A 14,207-nucleotide genomic window follows, 5' to 3' on the forward strand; every position below is an offset into this window, starting at 1 on the left:
ACATAGTCCACTCGGACTCAACGTCTCCAGCCTCCCTCTGGATCCGGTCAAAGTTCTGCCGGAGGCGAGAGTTGAAGATCTCCCTGACAGGGGTCTCTGCCAAACGTCACGGTACGTTTGGGCCTGCCAAGTCTGTCTGGCCTCCTCCCAATCCAACTCACCATCAGGTGGTGATCAGTTGACAGCTATGCCCCTCTCTTCACCCATACGTGTCCAAGACATGCGGCCCTAGATCAGATGATACAACCACAAAGTCGATCATCGACCTCCGCCCTAGGGTGTCCTGATGCCACTTGTACTGGTGGACACCCTTATGCTTGAACATGGTGTTTGTTATGGACAGACCATGATTAGCACAGAATTCCAACAACAGAACACCACTCTGGTTTAGATCGGGGGGCCGTTCCCCCCAATCACGGTGAGCGTTGAAGTCCCCAGCAGGGCTGATAGAGTCCCGGTTGGATCGCTTTCCAGCACCCCTCCCAAGGACTCCAAGAAGGCCAGGTACTCTACACTGCCATTCGGCCCGTGGCACAAATGACAGTGAGAGTCCTTCCCCCGACCCAAAGTCGCAGGGGAGCGACCCTCTCGTCCACGGGATAAACTCCAACACATGGTGGCTAAGCTGGGGGTTATAAGCAAGCCCACACCTGTGTGCCGCCTCTCACGAGAAGTTGGGTTCCAGAGCCCAAGCTGCACGTGGAGGTGAGCCCAACTATCTCTAGCCGTTACCTCTCAACCTCCTGCAAGAACTCAGGCTCCTTTCTCCCCAGAGGCGTAACATTCCATGTCCCTAAAACCAGATTCTGTGTCCAGGGGTTGGTGGGCCCACGGGAGGATGGCCCCACGCTGCTGTTTCGGGCTGTGCCCGGCCACCAGCCGCTCGCATGCGCATGCAGCCCTAGCCCCAAGCCTGGCTCCGTACCAGGCGGCGCAGCGTTATTTTTGTTGTTCATAGGGGTGGGGTGGACCGCTCTTAGTCTGGCTTGTCACCTAGGACCTGTTTGCCTTGGGATACCCTACCAGGAGCATATAGCCCCGGACAACCTAGATCCTAGGGTCATTCAGGCACTCAAACCCCTCCACCACGTTAAGGTGGCGATCCTAGGAGGATAATTACTTTTTTTGTAATAATTATTCATTTTCTTATGTTAATGTCACTAAAAAGCCACAAATTTGTGACTGATTATTACAAAAATATTTTTTTTCAAAAGTATTTTACTTTTTTTTTTTAATTTCTTATGTTGTTTTATTTTTTTTTTCAAAACTTTTCTTTACTTTTTTATAATTTTTTTCATTTCTTATGTTAGTCACTAAAAAGCCACCAATTTGTGACTGATTATTACATAATTTTTTTTTCAAAAGTATTTTTACTTTTTTTCATTTCTTATGTTGTTTTTTCTTTAAAAAATTTTCTTTACTTTTTGTAATTATTTATTATATCATTTCTTATGTTGTTTTCTTTTTTCTTTTAAATTTTTTCTTTACTTTTTATAATTATTTATTTTATCATTTCTTATCTTGTTTTATTTTTTTCTTTTCAAAACTTTTCTTAACTTTTTTTTTAATTATTATTCTTTTTTTTTCATTTCTTATGTTAATGTCACTAAAAAGCCACCAATTTGTGACTGATTATTACAAAAATATTCTTTTTATTATTATTATTTTTTTCTTTTCAAAAATATGCTTTACTTTTTTTTTTTTTTCATTTCTTATGTTAGTCACTAAAACGCCACAAATTTGTGACTGATTATTACAAAAATATATATTTTTTTTCAAAAGTATTTTTACTTTTTTTTTTTTATTTATGTTGTTGTTTTTTTCTTTAAAAATTTTCTTTACTTTTTTGTAATTATTTTGTTTTCATTTCTTATATTAGTCACTAAAAAGCCACCAATTTGTGACTGATTATTACAAAAATATTTTTTTCAAAAGTATTTTTACTTTTTTCATTTCTTATTATGTTTTTTTATTTTTTTTTACTTTTTTTAAATTATTTATTTTATCATTTCTTATTGTTGTTTTATTTTTTCTTTTTAAATTTTTTCTTTACTTTATTATAATTATTTATTCTATCATTTCTTATCTTGTTTTATTTTTTTCTTTTCAAAACTTTTCTTTACTTTTTTTGTAATTATTATTCTTTTTTTTTCATTTCTTATGTTAATGTCACTAAAAAGCCACCAATTTGTGACTGATTATTACAAAAATATTCTTTTTTTATTATTATTATTATTTTCTTTTCAAAAATATGCTTTACTTTTTTCATTTCTTATGTTAGTCACTAAAATGCCACAAATTTGTGACTGATTATTACAAAAATATATATATTTTTTTTCAAAAGTATTATTACTTTTTTCCATTTCTTATGTTGTTTTATTTTTTTTTCAAAACTTTTCTTTGCTTTTTGTAATTATTTATTTTATCTTTTCTTATCTTGCTTTATTTTTTTTTTCAAAACTTTTCTTTTTTTTTTCTTTTCAAAACTTTTCTTTATTTTTTGTAATTATTATTCTTTTTTTCATTTCTTATGTTAATGTCACTAAAAAGCCACCAATTTGTGACTGATTATTAAAAAATATTCTTTTTTTATTATTATTAATTTCTTTTTCTTAATATGCTTTACTTTTTTCATTTTCTTTTTCATTTCTTATGTTAATGTCACTAAAACGCCACAAATTTGTGACTGATTATTACAATTTTTTTCAAAAAAATATTTTTTTTTTTCCATTTCTTATCTTGCTTTATTTTTTCTTTTCAAAACTTTTCTTTATTTTTTTGTAATTATTATTCCTTTTTTTTCATTTCTTATGTTAATGTCACTAAAAAGCCACCAATTTGTGACTGATTATTAAAAAATATTCTTTTTTATTATTATTTATTTTTATTATTAATTTCTTTATTATTTTCAAAAATATGCTTTACTTTTTTGTCATTTTCTTTTCATTTCTTATGTTAGTCACTAAAACATACAAATTTGTGACTGATTATTACAATTTTTTTTTTTCAAAAGTATTTTTACTTTTTTTTCATTTCTTCTGTTGTTTTATTTTTTTCTTTTCTAAAACTTTTCTTTACTTTTTATAATTATTTATTTTATTTTTTATTTGTTTTTTTTTTTCAAAACTTTTCTTTACTTTTTTTTTTTTGTAATTATTATTTTTTTTTTCATTTCTTATGTTGTTTGATTTTTTGTGACTTTATTAAAAAATATTTTCTTTACTTTTTTTTTTTTTAAAAATTTTTTTTTTTTTCATTTCTTATGTTAATGTCACTAAAAAATACAAATTTGTGACTGATTATTACAAAAATACTCTTTTTAATTATTATTTTTCAAAAATGTTCTTTTTACTTTTTGTAATTATTTCTTTTTTTTTTATGTTTTTTTTTCTTTTTTTTCATTTCTTAACTTTTTGTAATAATTCATTTTTTCATTTCTTATGTTAGTCACTAAAAACCACCAATTTGTACTGATTATTACAAAAATATTTTTTTTTTTTAAAAGTATTTTTACTTTTTCATTTCTTATTATGTTTTTTTTTTTCTTTACTTTTTTTTTTAAATTATTTATTTTATCATTTCTTATGTTATTTTTCTTTTCTTTTTTTTAAATTTTTCTTTACTTTTTATAATTATTTATTTTATCATTTCTTATCTTGTTTTATTTTTTTTTTTTCAAAACTTTTCTTTACTTTTTTTGTAATTATTATTCTTTTTTTCATTTCTTATGTTAATGTCACTAAAAAGCCACCAATTTGTGACTGATTATTACAAAAATATTCTTTTTTTTATTATTATTATTTTCTTTTCAAAAATATGCTTTACTTTTTTTCATTTCTTATGTTAGTCACTAAAATGCCACAAATTTGTGACTGATTATTACAAAAATATATATATATTTTTTCAAAAAGTATTTTTACTTTTTTCCATTTCTTATGTTGTTTTATTTTTTTCTTTTCAAAACTTTTCTTTGCTTTTTGTAATTATTTATTTTATCTTTTCTTATCTTGCTTTATTTTTTTTTTCAAAACTTTTCTTTATTTTTTCTTTTCAAAACTTTTCTTTATTTTTTCTTTTCAAAACTTTTCTTTATTTTTGTAATTATTATTCTTTTTTTCATTTCTTATCTTAATGTCACTAAAAAGCCACCAATTTGTGACTGATTATTAAAAAATATTTTTTTATTATTATTATTATTTTCTTTTCAAAAATATGCTTTACTTTTTGTCATTTTCTTTTCATTTCTTATGTTAATGTCACTAAAACATACAAATTTGTGACTGAATATTACAATTTTTTTTTTTCAAAAATATTTTTACTTTTTTTCATTTCTTATTTTGTTTGATTTTTTTGCTTTTCAAAACTTTTCTTTACTTTTTTGTCATTTTTTTTTTTAATTATTATTCATTTCTTATGTTAGTCACTAAAATGCCACAAATTTGTGACTGATTATTACAAAAATATTTTTTTTTTCAAAAGTATTTTTACTTTTTCCATTTCTTATGTTGTTTTATTTTTTCTTTTCAAAACTTTTCTTTGCTTTTTTGTAATTATTTATTTTATCTTTTCTTATCTTGCTTTATTTTTTTCTTTTCAAAACTTTTTTTATTTTTTGTAATTATTATTCCTTTTTTTCATTTCTTATGTTAATGTCACTAAAAAGCCACCAATTTGTGACTGATTATTAAAAAATATTCTTTTTATTATTATTATTTTCAAAATTATGCTTTACTTTTTGTCATTTTCTTTTCATTTCTTATGTTAGTCACTAAAACGCCACAAATTTGTGACTGATTATTACAATTTTTTTTTCAAAAGTATTTTTACTTTTTTTCATTTCTTATGTTGTTTTATTTTTTCTTTTCTAAACTTTTCTTTACTTTTTTTGTAATTATTTATTTTATCATTTATGTTGTTTTATTTTTTTTCTTTTTAAAACGTTTCTTTACTTTTTTTTGTAATTATTATTCTTTTACTTTTTTTCATTTCTTATCTTATGTTTTTTTTTTTTCTTTTCAAAACTTTTCTTTACTTTTTGTAATTATTATTCTTTTTACTTTTTCATTTCTTATGTTGTTTGATTTTTTCCTTTTCAAAACTTTTCTTTACTTTTTTTGTAATTATTTTTCTCTTTTTTTATTTCTCATGTTAATGTCACTAAAAAGCCACCAATTTGTGACTGATTATTACAAAAAGACTCTTTTTTAATTATTATTTTCTTTTCAAAAATGTTCTTTACTTTTTGTAATTATTAATTTTTTCATTTATGTTTTTTTTTTTTTTGAACATTTCTTAACTTTTTGTAATTATTCATTTTTTTCATTTCTTATGTTAATGTCACTAAAAAGCCACCAAGTAGTGACTTACTTTACTTTCTAGAATAGTATTTTTAAAAATGTTATTTTCTTTTTTTACATTAATGTTACTTATGAAGCATCAATGTTACATTTATGATTTACCTTTCATTAAGAATTTGTGAAGCACTAAGTAACTATGTTTCCATGCACTTTTTCTATGTTTTAGTTTCTACAGACAGCAGCACTCTGAAATATTACATTCTTTTCATTCTTTGTATTTTGCTGTCTGCCTGTGCTCTGATGTGCATGAAAACAGTCTTCGTTTTACCTAGACCTCCAGAGTATCATCCAGCGGTGCTCTTCCAGCTGCTGGGCGTCAGCCGGTGAGCTGGATTACGGCTCAAACTATGGAAAATAAGGTCATGAGTGCGCTGGGAAGAGTTCAGAGAGCATGGTTAGTATCCTCACATCAAGCGTAACAGTAAACGTCATCTGAACAGGAAAACTGAGTGCTCACCAGTGGATAAGGTGGGATCCATCTTGAGGTAGCCATGCTGAATGGCATCAAAGCTTTCAAATGGCAGATATCTGTGCATGATCTCAAAGAGCAGAACTGCCAGTGCCCAGGCGTCTGCTTCTGCGGCGTGGAAAACAGAGTGCATGAGGACCTCAGGAGGGTGTATGCCTCTGATCCTGTTCAAAAAAAAAAAAGACACACGGTTTCAGTGCTTCTGTGCGCTTCACCATCAACAACACAGCGTCACGTGATCATCAGCAGGACTCACCTTGGTATTCACTGCTGTTAAATCCCTCGCTGCGGATCAGGCGGCGCAGCGGAAGTCAATGAGATTGAGCTCCAGACTGTGGAGAGTTACCAGGATGTTCCTTGGCGGATATCACCGTGATAAACTCCATGCTTATGGCAGTGTTTGGCGGCATCAAGCACTTGATACATGAACAAGCGTGCTTGTGCTTCACTGATGGGGCCGTTGAACAAGATGTAATCCTCCAAGGTCCTGCAGGGTTCAGGGTAATCCATAATGAGAGTGAAGCTGCTCTCATTCTCCACCCACTGGTGTAGCCGAATGATGTTGGGGCACAAGGGCTTCTCCCAGCCGGAGCATCAGAGCCACTTCAGCAAGCACCGGTTTGGGTGACCAGGCTGAGGAGAGACAAACACAAGATCTGTTAGTTTGCCGTCTTCTGTTCCAGCTGCATGTCAGCTACAGGTTATAAAACACACTTATTCTGCAGGTTTAGCCAACTTACAATGTCAAGATAGCGGTCCGCTTTGCGCTTGGGAATACACTTCAGAGCGACCTTCACTTTGTCGCTGAATAAATGTGTTCCCTCATAGACCTTGCCGAAGTTCCCGGGCGATCAAATGTCCCACTTCAAACAAAGACACAGTGGATCCTGAAAAGCACACAGAAACAGAAGATGGACTGTAAGTTCCTTTGATTGTCAACAGCAGAGTTGAAGTTAAAAGTTGATGTAATTTCCCAACAACAAAATGATGGCCAGTGAAAATGTTGAGTGGCTAGTAAATTTGGAAAAGTCTATAGCATCAATAAAGAGAAAATAAGACAGAGCAGAAATGACATGTTGCCAAGCGGTAATGGCTCACCTTGGGGCAAATCGATTTCTGGATCAGGAGACACTGTGTCCGGTGTCTTTTCTGACTTGATCGGCGGTGACACTGAACCGGACCGGAACCAGACACTGGAGAGAGCAGAACTGCATCATGGGCCTCAATCTCGGGGACATCTTCTTCCTCCTCAGGAGAGGACTGGAGGTCTGCAGAGACCTGGTCCTGCTCCTCCGGCAGAACGAGCTGGGATTGCTCGAGATGCGGCTCTGCTTTAGGAGGCTGGACTCTGTCCTGGTCACAGCAGGGGAAGAGCTGCTTCACAGCCTTACATGCTCTCGGAAGAAGGCACGGACAGCTTTTCTCTTCCTTCCTTTCTTAGCTTTTCTGAAACACATGAAGAGCAAACCATTAGAAACATCCCTGACCACAGATTACTGTGAACTACTAATTAAACATGGAAACAGCACAACAAATGTCATTGTCAAATTATTAAGTCTTATTAAGTCTACCGTGTACATTTAATACATTACTATTGCATACTGTTTTATAATGTACTACAGTACGGAGATGCAGATAATTGGCACTTTTTGCAATAAGTTGTATAAATAACAGAAAATGGTGTCAATAGAATCCATTGCTATTTGCTCTTAGTGTAAACTGAATCAATAGCTAAGAAAATATGCTATTTTCACTGCAAAATAACCTCTATTGCTATTTACACTTAGTGGAAACAGATGCTGCCAATTAATTATTGACAGACAGAAATAACAATAAGTAAAGTAACAATGGCTCACTGTGACTCGGATTCAGAGCAGATGAATCTGGAACAGGCGTTTCCTCGATGATCCTGGAGGAACCACGGCACATACAGCGGCAGCTCAGATCGGCGCACACCTGCCCGGCAGACACAGCAGCTCAGGAACAGCAGGATCCACGGCAGCTGACGGACCTGGGACAGGCGTCCCCTCATGATCGTCCAGATGGCGTCCGTCTGAGCTGAGAGACTCTCCACTCGGTCCGGCCAGCGGAAGAACGCCGCTTCACAGCTTTGCACAGCTTCCTGAAGACGACTCTCGCTTTCTCCTTCTTCCCTTTGATAGCTGTGCCTGGAATGAAGAAGAAAAACAGAAAAATATTAGAAACAAACATCTCTAACCACAGATCAGAAACAGATTACTTTTCGACACATTTCTGACAGTGAACTGATTCAAGCTGAAAATAGTACAGCTCTAATAATGAGACATAGAAAAATCTGCAGTTAAGGTAAAGGCGGTTTACCTCTTATCGTGACGTCTTAGTTGTGTTCAGAGTCTACTAACAGCGAATCTTTTAAGTTTAACTGCTTCAAGAACTAGTAAGAAATGTCATGTAGCTTTCCACCTGCTAAACTATTTTATGAATAAATTTGCATTGCTAACAAAAAGTTTCTGTTCGAGTTTGCTCTGTTTACCCTATTGTTTTGTAATATTTATTGGCTCTATGAATTCTGGGGTTTCGTTATTAAACTGTTATAGATAGCCCATAGTATGACAAAAATATCTCTCTGAGCTGTTTGGCTCCTCTGGACGAGCGAGCATACAAGTTCATATTTTGCTGGAAAGCAAAGTCAAAAACTGAGCCAAAGACTGAGCTCAGACCGAGAAAGTAAAATAACACTACTTACTGCTGTTGATGTCCATCTCAGCTGCTGGGCTGTTCTCCATCGAATCGTTTAAATCGACACTTTTGAAACTCGAGAGGTTTTGAAGCCCAGGCGGCTCGAGCGAGAGGCTTGCCCTCAGTTGTAGACATTTGTGAACAGTGTGAATATTCTGAAAAGACTGTCTGTAAATCGTGAATCTGAATAGTTTAAGTGAGTGGAATCAGTCGCTGCTTCTAACCGCTCACTCAACTAGATACGCGTCTGCCGTTAGAAGCGCGGCGGGTCTTCTATAGCGTCTGCGTTGTGACGTCACATTGGAAGCTCACGTGCTTTTTTTTTTTTTTTTTTTTTTTAGCTCGCCTTTCCACTCTGCCTTATATGGAAGCCCGTTTCCGCCACTGAATAAAAAAAGAAAAAAAGTTATTGCGACTTTTTATCTCACAATTCACTTTTTTTTTCTCAGAATTGCGAGATATAAAGTCAAATTCTGCCTTTTTTTTCTTATTTGCGACACTTTCTTTCTGGCAAAGCGCCATGAGATGTGACTCTTACAGGACACGAGGATCCTTACTTTTTATCATAAACAGAGCTTTTATCATAAACAGAGCACACCACAATTACACTCTTTAAAAAAATTAAACCATTATGTAAAGGTAAATGTATTTTTGGTATGGGTTTTTAATGTTAAGTGCACAAGATTAGATGTTTCCAGGAGGGCAAATTTAAAATCTGATGTGTCTAGAAAATACTTAAATGTGTAAAAACATGACATGATTGATGTTTGAAGGAACAAAACCCATTTAACACAAAGCAGGATAGAATTATGTTTAATTAAAGAAAATGGGAAATACAGGTTTTTTTAGGAATAAGTGATCATTCTGAAATTTCAATCAATCATTTTTATTTATATAGCGCTTTTAACAACACAGGTTGCATCAAAACACAGTACAGTATAAAGCAGAAGAATACAATGACAGGGATGTATAATGAGAGTGAACAATTTCTTATTAAATGCAGAGGCGGTCTCTGTAATCAATTCGACGATAATCCCTAGAAGTTAAGTGTCCCCAACAAGCATAAGCCAGAGGAACCATAAACCCCATTATTCTGACCCATAACTGATTTGTGGCTCGCTTAAATAAAAACAAGCGAAAAATATACAGGCCAAACATATAAAGAGTCACAACACCCGATATGAATTTAAGACACCTCCATTTATTGAATAATTCTCAAAATAATAAAAAAACAATTCACATGACTTATAAGCGAAACATGAAGGATAACAAATCGCGGGTAGGAAAACTAAGGAAGCAAGCCCCTGACTACCCCTGTTCTCGGATTGCAGCTCTTACCTGTCTGCCGACAAACAAAACCAGAACGGGTGAGTCTTCCGGACAACTACTTCCCTCCCTCAGCTCTTACTAACTCAACAAAACGTGAACTAATAAGATAAACTACCGCTACTGATAAGGTAATCAAAAGAAACCACATAAAAACAGAAATTTGTTAAACAAAACAAAATACCAGCCTCAAAAGAGGCAATAAGGAGAACATACCAGAACCGTGGGAAACGTAGAACAAAGAAAGAGAGAGAGAGAGAGAAAGAGAGAGAGAGAGAGAGAGAGAGAGAGAGAGAGAGAATTTTTTGAATTTAACCAAACATTTATTTCACAACTTTTCCACTGTTAAGACAATTCTAATACAATTAATGACTCACAGTAAAAATTTACATTTACATTCATCACTGTAACAGACAAGAGAAAATTAAGAATCCATCTACAACAGAGCAAGTTGCATCATTGTAGCACCACTGAGCCGAAAAAAAATTACGTCTTTCATCATATTATAAAATTTAAAATCAACCCACACTCTTGCTTTTATCCGATTTTTAAAAATAGATACAACTTCACATCCTTCTGAACCTTCTATTTTGTTCCTCCTGCTTAAATACACTGCCATTTTTGCTTCACCCACAATGAAATTTAAAAGTTGACATTTTATCTTGTTTTTAGCTGAATATCGATATCCAAAAATAAAACTCTGCACAGTAAAAATTTCATCTAATTTACCAAGCAACAGTGTAAGAAAATCAAATAAATAACACAATCTTGTACACTCCATAAAGCAATGAAAAATAGTTTCTTTTTCTCCACAAAAAGGACACTGGTTACAGACATTTGGATTAATAACATGCACAAAAGAATTGACAGCAACTGCGCGTGTACAAAATTCTCCACTGGAGGTCCCCACCTTTTTTTCCAAAGGAGGTTTATAAAAACTCTCCACACAGGTTTTATACTCTGATCCAAACCTAGTTTGTTTCTCCAAACAGTGTCAGCTCTTCCATTTAAAGACTTCAAATTTAAAATTTTAACACAGCTTTTGTATAGTTTTTACTATCAGCTTCATTAATAGTTAACTCCTCCAAATTTTTAACAAATCCCCATCTGCACCTTTAAGATCAGGAGTAATAAAAACTTCTGGAAAAGGATCATTGTTATTTGGAACCACCTTTCCTTCATCATAACTTATAAGAACAGATTTTTCTTCTACAGTAATCTTCTGTTTTAAGAGATCCAGTAATTTCCCTACTAATCTTGTTGATTTAACTCCAATGCAAGAAGCAAGTGAGTTATTTAACTCAGGACCTCCAGCAGCTATAATGTCAGAAAATTTAACTTTTCTTGCTCTACAGAATGCATTTTCAGAAACCCCAAGTAGTTTCACTTAAAACATCAAACCTAGCTCCAAACACAATAGGCTCTTCCAATAACCAATATAAAGACAAACCAAAAGCCCTCTTCTTTTCTTAAAAAACTCCAGATTTTAAAAACCCCTTTATAAAATGGGGTCAGTCCACTCAGCTGAATTTTACTGGAGTCCATTAAGAACAAAGTAGAATCCAGTCCCAGTCCTCGGCTTGACTCAAAATAAATTTTGCAACATTTCTCCACACAAGATCTTCTGGTCCAGTTAAAAATCTTTGAATAAATTGTAAACGAAAAGTTGCTCCTCTGCTGGCCAGATGTACAAGCCCTTGACCCCCTTCCTCCTTAGGGAGATACAGTACACTCTGGGGTACCCAGTGAAACTTAGTCAAAAAAAGTCCACAATAAGAGCCTGTAGTTTTGCAAGAAGTCCACTTGGGGTTCTGTACATGCCAAGCGATGCCAGAATGTTGAAACAACCAAATTATTGATGATTATAATGCGTCCTCTAAATGACATTTTAGGCCACAGCCATTTCCACTTTTCCAGTCGTCCTTTTGTTTTTTAAAAAACACCCTCCCAGTTTTTGCAATGTCGAATCTTCTCCAGGTATACACCTAAATACTTAAAGCCATTTTTCTTCCATTCAAGTCCAGCAGGTAGATTAGGAGACATTTAGCCTCCACTTTCCACATATAACAGCTTCACTCTTATTCCAGTTTACCTTAGCTGAAGACAGCTTTCCAAAGTCATCAATTATTATTCTTAAATTATCTACTTCTTCTTGCTTATTCACAAAACAATAACATCATCAGCATAAGCCGACAGCTTAATTTTAAAATCACATTGTGGTATACTCCAGCCATCAATCTTTGCCCTTATTCTCACTAACAATGGTTCAATTGCTAAAGCATACAACATGCCTGACAAAGCAAATCCTTGCCTTATGCCCCTTGTGATCTTAAAAGGAGCACTCAGGCCACCATTAATTTTAAGTACACTCTCAATGTTTCCATACAACACCCCAATTATTTTAATAAAACTCGGGCTGAAACCAAACTCTCTTAGCGTCTGCCAGAGGTAGTTATGCTCAACCGGTCAAAAGCTTTTCTTGGTCAAGGAAATGAGACCAACATTTAAACCCAATGATCTAGAGATATCAAAAATGTCTCTGATTAAATAAATGTTATCAAAAATAGATCTGTTAGGTACACAGTATGTCTGGTCCACATGGATGACCCAACCAATCGCCTCTTTTAATCTAATTGCTAAGGCTTTAGACAAAATTTTAAAATCAGAGCATAGGAGTGAAACAGGTCGCCAGTTCTTTATATTTCTGAGGTCCCCTTTCTTTGGTAAAGGGTGATGACCGCTCTTCTACAGCTCATAGGCAGCAACCCTCTGGTCAAACTGTCATTGAGCATTTCTAGCAGATCATCTCTTAACACAGCCCAGAGTGACTTATAAAACTCGACTGGGATACCATCAATCCCGGAGCTTTCCCACACTCCATACTCTTTAGGGCATCATACAACTCACCTTTCGTAAAGGTTTTCCAGTTCAGCATTTGTCCCTTCTGGAACCTTAGGTAGACCCTCATAAAAGCAACTGGCTATCTCTTCCACCTCCGTGTATTCACTCCTGAACAGCTCTGAATAAAAGCCACTTCTCTTTTCCTAATCTCCTTAGGCTCTGTGATTTCTGTGCCAGATTCTGATAATAAAGAATGCATAATTCTATTTAAGCCATTCTTTTTCAAGGCCAAAGAAAAACTTGGTTGGACCATCCATTTGTGCTGCACTTTGAAATCTTGATCGTACCAGAGCACCCTGTGCCCTAATACCCAACAAATCATCTAAAGCTTTCTTTTTATTTTTGAGAACTTTAATACGTTCTCTATCTCTTACCAATTCAAAAGAATTTGATGACTTCCTATTCTAAAATTTTCCCAAAAGATTTAAAAACCTCACAAAACAATTTGTCTTGCAGTAGACCAATATTAAAATGCCAATATGCACTTCTTGATTTAACATTGTTAATAAAAATATTACAGCTAACCAAACAATGATCAGAAAAACCTACAGGTGAGATTACACAACACTTAATGGTATTAAAATGGTGTTTAAAACAATACCACCTGTCCAGTCTAGCCATTGTTACATGATATTCTCTCACTTGTGTCCACGTATACTGGGACAGCGCCTTACTTTCCTTAAACACTCTTCTAAAACAAACGCCAACAATACTACCTAAGTGTATTGAAAGGATAGAAAAGATAGAAAAACTCACTCGACTTCGCAGCCAAACGCTCTCACTCCACACACATCCAACTCCGCCCACTCGCTCCCAGCATGCACTCAGAGAGAGAGAGAGAGAGAGAGAGAGAGAGAGAGAGAGAGAGAGAGAGAGAGAGAGAGAGAGAGACCGCCATTTTTAAGCCTGGCGGCCTTTATATCCGGAATCCTCAATGACGTCACCACTCATGGAACAGAATTCCCCCAACACCACCTATGGGCTCAATCATATTAAAGTCACAGATACACGTAACACCCTCACCCTTAAGTGAATAAATTGTAGAAATAAGTGAGCTTACCTTTTCCTTTTGTTTTATGTAAAACAGGAAAAAGTTACAATTTATTCCAATTAGACACGAGATAAAGCATCAGCAACAACATTATCTTTACCACGAATGTGCCGAATGTCTAATTCGAGCGTCTGTAGAAACAAACTCCAACGCATCAAGCGTTGGTTAGCGTTTTTCATTCGATTCAAAAAGACTAAGGGGTTATGATCCGTGTAGACAATCAACGGATACGAAACAGAGCCTACATAAACATCAAAATGCTTAAGAGCAAGGCGAGAGCAAGCGTCTCCTGCTCAATGGTGGAATAATGTCGCTGATGTTTATTGAATTTTCGCGAAAAATAGCAAACAGGGTGCTCAATATCACTGTGAGGCCTCGATGAACG

The sequence above is a fragment of the Puntigrus tetrazona genome, unplaced genomic scaffold (genome assembly GCF_018831695.1).
Source record: "Puntigrus tetrazona isolate hp1 unplaced genomic scaffold, ASM1883169v1 S000000616, whole genome shotgun sequence".
Lineage (NCBI taxonomy): Eukaryota > Metazoa > Chordata > Actinopteri > Cypriniformes > Cyprinidae > Puntigrus > Puntigrus tetrazona.